The 13,464-nt window shown below is 45.1% G+C and overlaps 1 protein-coding gene across 1 annotated transcript in view; it reads right to left on the bottom strand.

The window, feature by feature from the left end:
• The window catches only part of LOC126457755 (cardioacceleratory peptide receptor-like), a 338,155-nt gene that overhangs the window by 69,952 nt on the left and 254,739 nt on the right, over positions 1-13,464 (bottom strand). The window lies entirely within an intron of this gene.

Genomic DNA, 13,464 nt, shown 5'->3' on the forward strand with positions numbered 1-13,464 from the left:
AGCTCAACACTACAAGATGTTAGATGGTAGAAATATTATAGACATTTCAATAATTAATTTAACTTGGCTTTCTAGCAGTCATTACGTCGAGATAACATTATTTTGTGGGGAGTGGTGTAGTTTGGATCTGTCTGATCCATTAATAAAACATGTTGTTGTTATGGCCTTCAGTCCGAAGACCGGTTTGACACTGCTCTCCACGCCACTCAATCCCGTGCAAGCCTCTCCATGTCCGTATACGTACTGCAACCTACATCCTTCTGAATCTGCTTACTGTCTTCATCTTTTGGTCTCCCTCTAAGATTTTTATCCCCCTCACTTCTCTCCAGCACTAAACTGGTGAGCCCTTTATGTCTCAGAAAGTGTCATACCAAACGATTACTTCTTCTAGTCAAGCTGTGCCACAGATTTCTTTGCTCCCCACTTCTGTTCAGTACCTCCTCATTAGTTACACGATCTAGCCGTCTGGTCTCCAGCATTCCTTTGTAGCACCACATTTCAAAAGCTCCTATTCTCCTCTTGTTTAAATCGTTTATCGTTCATGTTTCACTTCCACACATGGTACACCCCATACAAATACTTTCAGAAAAGGCTTCCTGACATTAACAAATTTCACTTCTTCAGAATCGCTTTTGTTGCCATTGTCAGTCTAAATTTTATGTCCTCTCTACTTCGGCCATCGTCAGTTATTTTATTGTCCAAATATCAGAACCTATCTACTACTTTTAAGTGCCTAGTTTCCTAATCTAATTCCCTCAGCATTCACCGAGCCAGGTGGCGCAGTGGTTAGACACTGGACTCGCATTCGGGAGGACGACGGTTCAATCCCGCGTCCGGCCATGCTGATTTAGGTTTTCCGTGATTTCCCTAAATCACTCCTGGCAAATGCCGGGATGGTTGCCCGCATCTCGTGGTCGTGCGGTAGCGTTCTCGCTTCCCACGCCCGGGTTCCCGCGTTCGATTCCCGGCGGGGTCAGGGATTTTCTCTGCCTCGTGATGGCTGGGTGTTGTGTGCTGTCCTTAGGTTAGTTAGGTTTAAGTAGTTCTAAGTCCTAGGGGACTGATGACCATAGATGTTAAGTCCCATAGTGCTTAGAGCCATTTGAACCATTTGAATAACATAGGAGATAGGCTACAATCATGTCTCACTTCTTTCTCAACCACTGCATCCCTTTCATACCCTTCGACTCTGTTAACTGCTGTCTGTTTCCTGTACAAGTTGTAAATAGCCTTTCGTCCCTATATTTTACCTTTGCTTCACTTAGAATTTGAAAGTGAGTACTTCAACCAACATTGTCAAAAGCTTTCTCTAAGTCTACAAGTTATAAACTTAGCTTTTACTTTCCTTAACCAATCTTCTAAGAGATGTCGTAGGATCAGCATTGCCTCGCGTGTTCCTAAACATAAGGTTTGGAACTTAAATAGTAGTAACTATTTATTTACAGCTCGTACGAAATAGATACCTGTTTCAAAGGTTTACTGACGTTTCTAAGTAGTCACCAGCATTGTGCATAACCCGTTGCCAGCGATGTGGAAGTCGTAGCATACTCTTAGCAGTGCCAGATGTGTTGACAGTCCGAGCGGCGCGGTCTATTGCCCGACGACTTGTAGCAGTTCTGAAGCGAACGCCGTGAAGTGTTTGAAAATGTTCAAATGTGTGTGAAATCTTATGGGACTTAACTGCTAAGGTCATCAGTCCAAAGCTTACACACTACTTAACCTAAATTATCCTAAGGACAAAAACACACACCCATGCCCGAGGGAGGACTCAAATCTCCGCCGGAACCAGCCGCACAGTCCATGACTGCAGCGCCTAAGACCGCTCGGCTAATCCCGGGCGGCGAGAAGTGTTTCCTTCAGTTTAATTAATTCAGGGGAGTTCAGTAGGTGGTATAGAACTCAGAATCACCATCAGTGAAACAGATCAATAACAGCTTGCACTGTACGCGCTTGAGCATTGTCCTGCAAAATGATGGTCCTGCGGAAAGTGTCATCTCTTCTGTCTCTAAGCTGGTCGTAGGTTGTGTTCTAAGAATGAACAGCGTCGAGAAAGAAGTGATGACACTTTCTGCAGGACCTGACCATCATTTTGCAGGACAATGCTCAACCACGTACAGTGCAAGCTATTACTGATTTGTTTGACTGATGGGGATGCTAAGTGCTATACCACCCACTGCACTCCCCTGACTTGAGCCCTTATAAGTTCAACTCGATTTCTAAACTGAAGGAAACACTTCACGACATTCGCTTCAGAAGTGCTACAAATTCGTCAGGTAATAGACCGCGCCAGCCGGCCGAAGTGGCCGTGCGGTTAAAGGCGCTGCAGTTTGGAACCGCAAGACCGCTACAGTCGCAGGTTCGAATCCTGCCTCGGGCATGGATGTTTGTGATGTCCTTAGGTTAGTTAGGTTTAACTAGTTCTAAGTTCTAGGGGACTAATGACGTCAGCAGTTCAGTCCCATAGTGCTCAGAGCCATTTGAACCATTTGAATAGACCGCGCCTCTCGAACTGTCAACACAACTGGCACTGCAAAGAGTATCCTACGACTTCCACATCGTTGGCAACGGGTTGTACGCAATGCTGGTGACTACTTTGAAGGTCAGTATGCATTTTGTACGAGCCGTAAATAAATAGTTGTCACTATTAAAGTTCCAACCCTCGTATCACCGGAACCCAAAATGGTCTTCCCCGGGGTCGGCTTTTACCAGTTTCTCCACTCTTCTGTAAAGAATTCGTGTTAGTATTTGCAACTATGACTTATTATCTGGGCGGGAAGGCGTGCCGTTCCCCGGCACGATTCCTCCCGGCGCATTAGTGTCACTGTCCGGTGTACCGGCCAGTCTGTGGATGGTTTTAAGGCGATTTTTCATCTGCCTCGGCGAATGCGGGCTCGTTGCCCTTGTTTCCAATAACCCTGGGTTCGGTGTGGGGCGGAGGTAGGATGAGTGGACTGCTGTAGCCTGTTGTGGGGTTGTGAACCACTGAGAGCTACTGCGGGGACGAAGCCTCTCTCTGATTTCTAGGTCCCCAGTTCCATACAATACAATACGATACAATGACTTATTAAACTGATAGTTCGATAATATTCACACCTTTCTGCACCTGCTTTCTTTGGAATTCGAATTATTATATTCTTCTTAAACTTTGAGGATATTTCGACTGTGTTACCGAGCGGGGTGGTGCAGTGGTTAGACACTGGACTCGCATTCGGGAGGACGATGGTTCAATCCCGCGTCCGGCCATCCTGATTTAGCTTTTCCGTGATTTCCCTAAATCGCTCCAGGCAAATGCCGGGATGGTTCCTCTGAAAGGGCACGGCCGACTTCCTTCCCCATCCTTCCCTAATCCGCTGAGACCGATGACCTCGCTGTCTGGTCTCCTTCCCCAAACAACCCAATCGACTGTGTCATAAATCTTGCTCTCCAGATCGTAGAGTTTTGTCATGATTGTCTCTCCCAAGACTATCAGTAGTTCTAGCAGAATCAGAATGTTGTCTACTCACTGGGCCTTGTTTCCACTCAGGTCAGTCAAAGCTCTGTCAAATTCTTCTCGCATTATCGTGCCTCCCATCTCATCTTCAGCTATGTGCTATTCCATTTCTACAGTATTGGCCTCAAATACATTTCCTTGTATAGAACCTCTACGTACTCCTTCTACTTTTCAGTTTTCCCTTCTTTGCTTAAGACTGGTTTTCCATCTGAGCTCTTGACATTCATACAGCTGCTATTTTTTCTCCGAAGGCCTCTTTAATTTCCTGTAGGCAATTTTTATACTTCCCCCAGTAATATATGCTTCTAAATCCTTACATTTACCCTTTAGCCATACCTGCTTAGCCTTTATACACTTCCTGTTAATCTCATGTTTTAGATGTTTATATCCCCTTTCGCCTACTTCATTTGCTACATTTTTATATTTTCTCCTTTCATCTGTTCAATTCTATATCTCTTGTGTTACTCAAGCATTTCTGCTAGACCTCGTCATTTTGTCTGTTTGATTCTCTGCTGCAGTCACAATTTCAACTGCCCATTCTTCATCTTCTGTATTCCTTTCCCCTATTCTTTTCAATCGTTCCATTATGCTCCCTCTGAAAATGGTTCGATGAACACTCTGCCAGGCACTGAAGTGTGAATTGCTGAGTAATCATGTAGATGTAGAAACTCTCAACAACCTCTTGTTGTTTCAGTTTATCCAGTTCCCATCTCTTTAATTTCCTACGTTTTCCCAATTTCTTCCCCTGAAAATGTCTTACAATTTTGAAATCTGGTTCCAAAATCTCTGTCTTATTACTATATCTCTTCCATGTACACAGCCTTCTCTTTCATGATCCTTTAACCAAGTATGAGCGATGTTTAAACTGTGCTCAGTGCAAAATTCTAGCAGACGGCTTCCTCTTTCATTCAATTCCTTCAGTCCACATTCACCTAGGATTCCTTCTTTTCCTTTTCCAACTGTCGAATTCCAGTCTCCCATCGCTATTAAATTTTCCTTTCCTTTAGCTATCTGAATAATTGACTTTCACGGCCGGAAATGTCATGTCCATTATAATTATCCATACTGTTATGCCGTGCTCGGTTGATGAATTCTGTGTCAATTCCCATCGTTTCGTCCCCGTCTGCGGAGGACATCTTCAAGAGGGTCCGTAGCTCGATGGAAGGTACAACACACCCACTGGCTCGCTACTGACTGCCGCTAAATTCCGTGTCCTCGCGCTCCCGCGCCGAGGCGATACGTCACGTGTTTTGAAAACGTCAGTGCAATTGGCCGCTGCCCGCTGCCGTCGATCGCCGTTGCCATCACCCAGTGGTGGACGGGTGGTACACATCATCTTCAAGACCGACATCCATATACCGTTTAATTTAACGCCCTCCTCCTTCCGATTGAAATTATTAGGGTGTTTGGCGATTTCGATTGCCTCCCTGCAGAGCCTTTCGTAATATCCGCTTGTGGCCGCTAGTACTTGCGTCTCCTCGAAACGAATATGGTGGTTACCTGGCTGGAAAGCAAGCTTCGCAACAGCTGATCGGTCCATTTCTTCTCTTCTACAATTGCCCTTGTGCTATTCCAAACGTTTTGAAACAGTTCTTTTAGTGGTACCCACATAAACATCTCCACAGCTGCAAGGGATCCTATACACTCCAGTTTTTTCCAATGGTTTGCGAGCGTCCCTGGCAGGCTTAAGGTATTCCTGTATCTTCCTGTTGGGCTTGTGAATTACGGTAATATTCCGCTTCGTCAAGATCCTCCCTATTCTTTCCGTTACATTTTTAACAAATCTAGGGTTTTCCTACTTTTAGTTAAAAATGTAACTTCCTAGTTGACTGCTGTAAGGCGTCGGATTTGTGGCGGCTCGCACTTACATGTTAAGTCGGTTTATTTCATGTGCTACGTCCTGCATGTCCTATTACTGAAGTGCACGATTTCATCTGTTGTCTTATTGGATGTTTTTTTTATTGTTTGTAATGGGGGGGCTCTTAATTTTAATTATTAAGTCTCTCTCTGACGACTTTCTTTTGTATTTGTTACTACTATCTTATACGTGGCTCTGACGTTATCCAAAAGTTGTTCTATCTGCTGTTAGCCAGGGGTTCGTCAGCCAACCGAACGCGTTAGACTGGTGTTTAGTGCCCCGCTCTGGTGGCTGTTACGTGTTTACCTCTCGCCCACGTGGCGCGGCTTTAGTAATATTTATGGTTGTCTGTCGAAGTTCCTGCTCCTTAACTCTGAGGGACTGTGTTTATATTTTACCAGTCTCACTGGTTTAACTCTGTTATCTCACTGAAAAGTTACTTACTTGTTTTTCTTGTTGCTGTAACTTTGGCTGTCGTTAGGCGGCGTTCGGTTTGGCCCAATTCCTGTAATAAATTACGTATTAGGCTAGCATTTGTGTCTATTTTGGTGGGAATTGGATGAAATTTGGCTGGTTGGTAGAGCAAACACAACGTCCGAAAGCGGAGCCAAGTCTGCGCTTGACAGAACGGCCAGCCGGGTGCAGATGGCCCTGCACCACTTAATCTTCCCGCGCCCACTACGCCTTGCCAAGACAGGGCTGTATACAACGCCGATGTATTAGCGTTCCTATTGCAGCTCTCCATTTAATTTTCTTTTATTTCTAGCTCGTGTAAGCTGTTGAAGTGTTAACAGGGTAATTTGCCAATTGAATGATTAGCAGATTTATTTACATAAATGTCTTTATGCAAGTGTGACTCGGCCAACTGAAAGGTTGTTAATCTTACTCCTTGTATGCGCCGTTAATTTTTGAATTGATCAAACACTAAGATGGTTAAGATCTGTTAATTTCATGCAGGTTCTCACTATTTCTACCATTCTGGACCCAATATTTAACATCAAGTTTGTCTGGTTATTTCTCTTGCGTGTCCTGCGCACCTCCGCTATCCGGCGCTACAGTAATTTTCTTAAATGGTGCTTATTTTCGGAGTGTACTTCTGTATTGGATTGTAAACTTTAGTTTCTTTCGAGAAAGAATTTTTAGCTCTTTTATTATATTGCTACTGTTTTTATTATTATATTTAATATGTTTGCTAGTAATTAGTGTGGTACAATTTTATGCCGGTCACGGTGGCCGAGCAGTTCTAGGCGCTCAGTCCGGAACTGCGCGTCTGCTACGGTCGCAGGCTCGAATCCTGCCTCGGGCATGGATGTGTGTGATTTCCTTAGGTTAGTTAGGTTTAAGTAGTTCTAAGTTCTAGGGGACTGATGACCACAGATGTTAAGTCCCATAGTGCTCAGAGCCATTTGAACCATTTGAACAGTTCTATGATTGTAAATTATTCTGTTTCTTAGCAGTATCACTGCAGGTGTTTTTGCAATAGATGTTCAATAAATCTTAGGGTGTTTTGTTAAAATAAAGTTCACAAAACGAATGATGTTCAGTCTCCCTTTGGCCCTGTCCTTCCTACCACAGACAACCTGACACGGGTATTATGTACCATCCTGACAGAAAGAGCCTGGTTGTCTTTCGGGTGAAGGATTGATATCTACTGAAACCATTCGTGTTACTACATTCAATTACATAAATTACAGTTTAATACTCTACTTTGTATCTTTCATGTTTACACACAACTGCTGAAATTTGGGTTCCAGGTGCGTTCCGTTCCACATGGAGTCAAGAGTCATGGTCGGAGTGGGCTGCTTGAGGAAGGAACAGCCAAAGTTTGAGTGTCGCATCCGTGGATTAACCGAAGATGGAGCCGACTTAGTTCGGCTGTGGGGGGGCCCATAGGCGAGGTGAGCGTTGCCCTTGAATGTTGTGCCGCTTGGAACTCTCTGAGCTCCAGGAACCCTTTCAGTTCCTAAAAGCCAGCGTTCCAGCCCGTACGGAAGTGTATCGAATGCAGGTGCAAACTGCGCATTGGTTCAGGAACGTTGAAGATTTAGCGACAGTGGTCACTGATCATAAAATCAAACCTGACACTGACCAGCCTTATAATAGGGTGGTCAGTTTTCAGATTGGTTTGAGTGCCTTGGAGAGCGAGAGCGATCAGGGGTTAGTGAATCAAGGGAAACAGAGTTCCTGAACATCAGGAATTCCCTTCGTCACCCAGAAATAATACAAAGAAACATCCCACTGGATTTACTACATTGCATAGCCTTTTTGAGTGTATTGTGTGGCATGGAAAGTTTCGCAGTTGACAGGCAGAAGGAGTTTTTTGTGGATTTCCGCTAAACTAGAGGAGCAAGTAGACTTTTTCAGGACGCCGTGAGAAACGGTTTTCCAGCTGATCTATCAAGGATCCTTGGCAGAAATGATCAGCGCGATTTTAGATAGGACCTTAAAAGAATTCCACGTGGAGGTTCTGAGGAAGCGGAGCGTTTGTCAGTTAGAAATCAATCTAGTCAATCATTATTTCTTTCGGGTTCAGAAGGGGATGATGATCTAATTCACTAACTCTTGAAATACGTACGTTAGCCGTAGCTTTTGACCTTCAGCTGTCTGAGTATGATCCTGGTAATACTATCTAGAAAGGTATAATGTCGAGGATCGCTCCAGGGCTCTATTTGCTGAGATCCGTGCCTTATCGCAACTTGGATAGTCTGGTTACTCTTGTAAGGGGGTTAAGCAAGTCGACGAAAGGAGAGTCTGAGAGAGGACGTCCCTCAAGCGTTTGTTAGCTCCACTCCAAGAGCCTTTGAATCACGCCTAGTACCAACTTCCTGTGTGCGAAGAGTCCGAGGCGGCCACAGCTTTCTGTACCAATTGCAGCTTAAACGAGTTTAAATGTGTTCCTTTTAGCCTGTCTTCCGGCCTTGAAAAGTTTCACGTCATCGTTGTGGTCGGCAGGCACAGTTTGCTCGCCAATGCGGGTCTGGCGACATGGAACGTCCTAACAACTGACGCTAGAAAATGGCCCCGCATGTTACCATTTCGTTTTGTCCCGTCAGTGTAGTGAACTTAAAGTGGTGACAACAGTTCTCTCCCCTTCGTTTGCTCTTATGTTAGTCATGAACCCTTGTGTGCCTTGTTAGCAGGTTTCGCTAATGAGTCGTCAGTGGTATTCCAGATATCGGAATATTTGTAAGTTCACCAATTAGAAACCTATAGACATACCCCGTAGGACTATTCATAGTGAAGCTCTTCCCCTCATTGTCCATGTACGAATTTCTTGTCGGATTGGCGATTTTTCTTGGCCTGTGTAGTTTCGGTGGTGAGGGGTCTCACTACCGACCTTTTACTGTGATGCGATTTTATTAGTCGAACTGCGCTTGTGTTAGGTTAAGCGAGCCGCCGATTTTATTCTGGATTCCGCATTTGTGCCAATATTCTAAGGAGGTGAGCCTGTGTAATTATTGTACATGTAGTACGGACTTTGATGTGGCGCACCTGCCTTCCAGTAAAGCTCAGGTCTTGCTAGACACATTACGTAGTTTTCCCGAGGTGTTGACTGACAGATTCTGTGATAGCAACCGTATTGAATATAGTATTTTGTTGTCTATTCAGATTCTGCCAGTCACTTTATCGGTTGTCCCCCTCCTAGACCGATGGTGAGGGGATTATATGGCCACCCACTTCGCAATAATTTTGGTCGCGAAGAATAATGGAAGGGGATTCTGACTGGTTGTGGTCTTCAGTGTTTTTAATCAAGAGGTTATCTTGGAGTTCGTTTCCCTTCCCGATATGAACATTTTTCTCTTGGTTTTCATGTGCTCGTTATGTTTCTGCTTGTGATTTGTATCAGGCCTAGTACCAAATTCCTTTGGCTGATGACTACAAGGCGGCCACAGCTTTCTGTACCAATTGGAACTTCCACGACTTTAACAGGGTGCCTTTTTATCTGTCTACCGGCATTGCGGTTCTTTTGACATCGTCATTTTTAGTGTCTCCTTTGACGATCATTTGAAGCATCTTTGTTAGACTGTTTGCGACAGGTCTTAACGTCAAACCATCTAAGATTATCTTAGCCTAGTGTGAGATATCCTTTTTGAATATAGTTTCGGCAGAAGGGGTTAGGATTGTCCAGTCAAGGACGAAGGCCATTTATAGTTTCCGCCCTCCCAAAACTAAAAAGGGCGTGACGAGTTTTATCGGGATGACCAAATTTTCGGAACCCTTCGCCTCGACTGACAGCCAACAAGCTGTCTTTGATTCTCTAAAAATCCCTGTGAGTAATAATCTGTTTCTGGCGGTCACCAAATTCAACCATCCATTTATAGTTCACACAAATGCCTCCAACTCTGAGTTGGTGCCGTGCTCCTCCCACAACACGATGTGGAACGGATGCCCTTAGCCTATGCCTCAGTGAAAAGAAATACTCACGAGTTGGAAGCACTAGCAATTCTCTTTTCGCTGGAGAAATTAAAGTTTTACTTGGAATACCGGGAGTTCACCTTGGAAAATCAGGCACTTAGTTGGATTTTAACCCATTCCCATAAAACGGGTCGTATAGTGCGATGGGCTGTCGGTTCAACGTGGGTCTCATCAGGGGGTGTGACAATGTTTTTGCCGATACCCTGAGAGGTAGGTTCGAGGGTCAGGAGGATCCTCCCTTGAGGACGATCCTGGACAGATTTCTGTGGACGCTCTACTTACTGACATCTCCATGCTGCTTGGCGACGTCGTCCAGCAACAGAGCGGTGATTACGATCTAGGCCCCATTAGGGCTCAGTTGAAGTCCAGGCAAGCCATTCGCAGTTATGAGTTGTAGTAGGATGTACTGCGTTGTAGGGGCCCATGGAGTGAAGAGGTTAGGATTTGCCTATGTATCGTTCATGTTCCGGTCGTCTTTAAATATTTTCACAGCATGCTGGCAGGGTCATTTGGGAGTTCAAAAGACCATCCATAATATGTGTCTCTCTCACCTGGCCCTGGTGAAGTGGGCTGCTCCAATCCACCTAGGCAGAGGCGCCCATGGAGCGTCTTATTGTCGATTATGTCGCTCTCCTTCCCCTCAATGTTATATACTTTTCATCGTCGATGGTTTTATCCAGTTCAGCTGTATGTTGCGTAGTAGTGGTATTACGGCGAGGCAAAGTATTAAGCACATAGGTAGGATTTTCTCTTGGTTTGGGACTTCTAGGTCGTTGTTGGCGACATTTCTAGAGAATTTCGGAACTTTGGCTTCGGTTCTGGGGTTAGACATGACACTGCCACTCTGTATTAACCACGGCCTTCAGAGCGTGCTGATCACATCCTAAAGTCTTCCTTAATCGCCTTCCACTCTAAGGTTCAAACCAAGTGGCACCTTGCCTTACCTTGGATGAACCTGGCTTCTAACACTGCCAGGCAAGACAGATACCAGGTCACTCCTGCCTCTCTTACACTGCCCTCAGTTCCCCTTAGGCAAACATTTGATCCATTCATGACCTTCTATACTGTGATACTATTCCGCAGGTAATGAAACGTAATGGGCGCAGGACCGAGGCCAACATACAAAGCGCCCATTTGAAGGAAGCGGCGCATTGTAACTGGGGACGGCGTCTGGGGAATATGCAGGTGTCTTCGTTAAGAGCTTCGAGGACAGTGGTCCTTCAGATAAGGCTCTGGTAAACTGGCATCCCATTTGGTGGGTCACTATAGGATTATAGAAGTTCCCATTCAGGTCACGGTTAGGCTTAGGGATGAGGAAAATGGGAGGGGTTTCGTGTCTGTCTGAGCCAGTTTAAGCAGGGTTCTGTAGGTTAGGTCTTTGCTGTCTCCCATCCCCCCTGCGGTTTTGGTTTCAGGGGGTGGGGGGGGGGGGTGGACGTGAGAGAGAGAATGAACTGTTGCACCATCGATAGGTCACCCCATGATGTCTAGTAGAATATCGTTGCCTTAGGAGCGCGTGGTCTGCAGGGAGATGAGAGGCGAGTGGAGTGACAGTGAGACCAGGAAGGTGAAACAGTTCGCGAGGAGTGAGGCGACCGAGTTTGAAACTGGCCGCGAGGCGAGTAGTGTGCCGGCAGCTGACCTATAACTAAGTTCATTAATCTGTAAGTCCATGTGGGAGCATTCTGTCGCAGCCATCAGTAATCAGAAAGGTACTATCGCTAAGTTCCCTGCGAAGGACGTGAAACTGAAGGCGGTAGAGCGGCACTGGAGTATCGTGCTCAGGGAGCGAATGAAGGCCAAGGTCAACACGGGCTGCTTCACGAACCAAGGTGGTGAAGGATTCACACCCACCGGGAAAGTTGCAGGTAGTGTTAAGTTAAGCCGCCGGAGCAAGTGCCGAAAGCTGACTCCATGAGGTAACAGAGAAGAAGGCCGCGCCCCATACTGGTGATCAAAGGAATCATCAAAGATGGAGGCATAGGATGGGGGCCATGCGTGGCGGACAAACAGCATGCTTACCTGCTGAGGAGGCGGTAGGACAGTGGTAGTTCAGCAGCTTCAGCATATAGACACTCAATCGGGCTAGAGTAAAATGCGCAGTGGTCAAACGGATTCCACGACGGTGGATAGTGTTGAGACGGCGTATGGGTGACGGACGGGCAGACGCATAAACAAAGCAAGCATAGTCTAGTTTCGAACGGACAAGAGACCGGTACAAACGGAGGAGAGTGGTTCGATCTGCACCCCAGGAAGTACCATTGAGGAGACGTAAGAGATTGAGGAACTACGTACAGTGGGCTGACAATAAGACACATGGGAGGAACAAGAGTTTCCTATCGAGCATGAGCCCCAGGAACGAATGGAAGAGCAACAGGCCCAGGATGTAATGATGATGGGAGAAATCCCTTACGCCACAAGAAATTCATACAGACCGTTTTGTCAGTGGAGAAAAGAAAGCCATTGTCGATGCTCCAGAAGTAAAAACGATCAAGAGGGCGCTGAAGACGCCGCTCAGTGAGACAGGTCCGTGGAGAACTGCAATAGATGGAAAAATCGTCAATAAAAAGGGAGCCAGAGATGCCCAGCGAGAGACAGGCCATTACAGCGTTAATGGCGATAGGATAGAGGACGACGCTCAGGACTGAACCCTGAGGCACAGCGTTATCCTGTAGAAAGGCGCCCGACAAGGCTGAACCCACACCTTTAAAACTCTGTCTTTTAAAAATACCTGACGGAAACAGGGTAGGCGCTCACGGAAGCCGCATGTGTAAAGAGAATGGAGAATACCAGTTCTCCAGCAGGTGTCGTAAGCCTTCTCCAAATCGAAAAACACAACCACAGTCTGGGATTTCAGCAGAAAACCATTCATGACATGGATGTGTAATATTAGTAATTTTCGCCTCACAAACATTAATATACGCTCAATAGTAAACGCCTGATGGCCTAAAGTTATCGAACAATTGTAAAGTAAAAGAAATGAACCATCGCATAGCAGCGACAGAATCTATTATTCTTTATCTTTGCCGTTCTTGCGCGGTGCCAGTAAATCTCTACGTACATGTATCGATTAATGGTATAAAAAAGAATTCTGTTGTTTTCAAGACAATTGAAGCTTTTGGCGCCTCACCTTTTACTGTTTGTATTCCATGAGAGGCGGACGCGGACTTGCTGCGTTCCGCAACTGTATTTTATATTTTATGTGAAAATATTGAGTGAATATGCTAATTGTTATTTTTTCCAATCAGAAAACATCTAGTTTCTGGTAACTGATATCAAACAGACAGCGTCAAGAGGACATTTTGACTGTTATGTATAAAGTATTTAACCACAATGGTCATCTATTGTAATTTAATATGAAAAGATACGTAGCATTAAAAAAAACGTGTGTTAAAGATAAGTGTGCTTATTTTCGTAAATTAATCTTGATGATTCCATCTCCTTATTTAACTGAATGATAATTATTGTTTGTGTTACTTCATCATCAGAAATTACGATCACGCTGATGGGTCGAACGCAGCATGAGGCAGAAGGAACATTATCGTTTTCCCATTATTTCTGAACCAATTTTTTTAATTGTGTAGTGTTGCATTTCTTTTAAAGTCTATAAATCTTCTGGTCCCTTAGTGTTGTTCCGGGTATGACTGTATCGCGACTATAAAAATGCACAGAAATGATAATGTTTCTTCCGAGCGATCTC

This window comes from Schistocerca serialis, chromosome 2, assembly GCF_023864345.2.
Source record: "Schistocerca serialis cubense isolate TAMUIC-IGC-003099 chromosome 2, iqSchSeri2.2, whole genome shotgun sequence".
Classification (NCBI taxonomy): Eukaryota; Metazoa; Arthropoda; class Insecta; order Orthoptera; family Acrididae; genus Schistocerca; species Schistocerca serialis.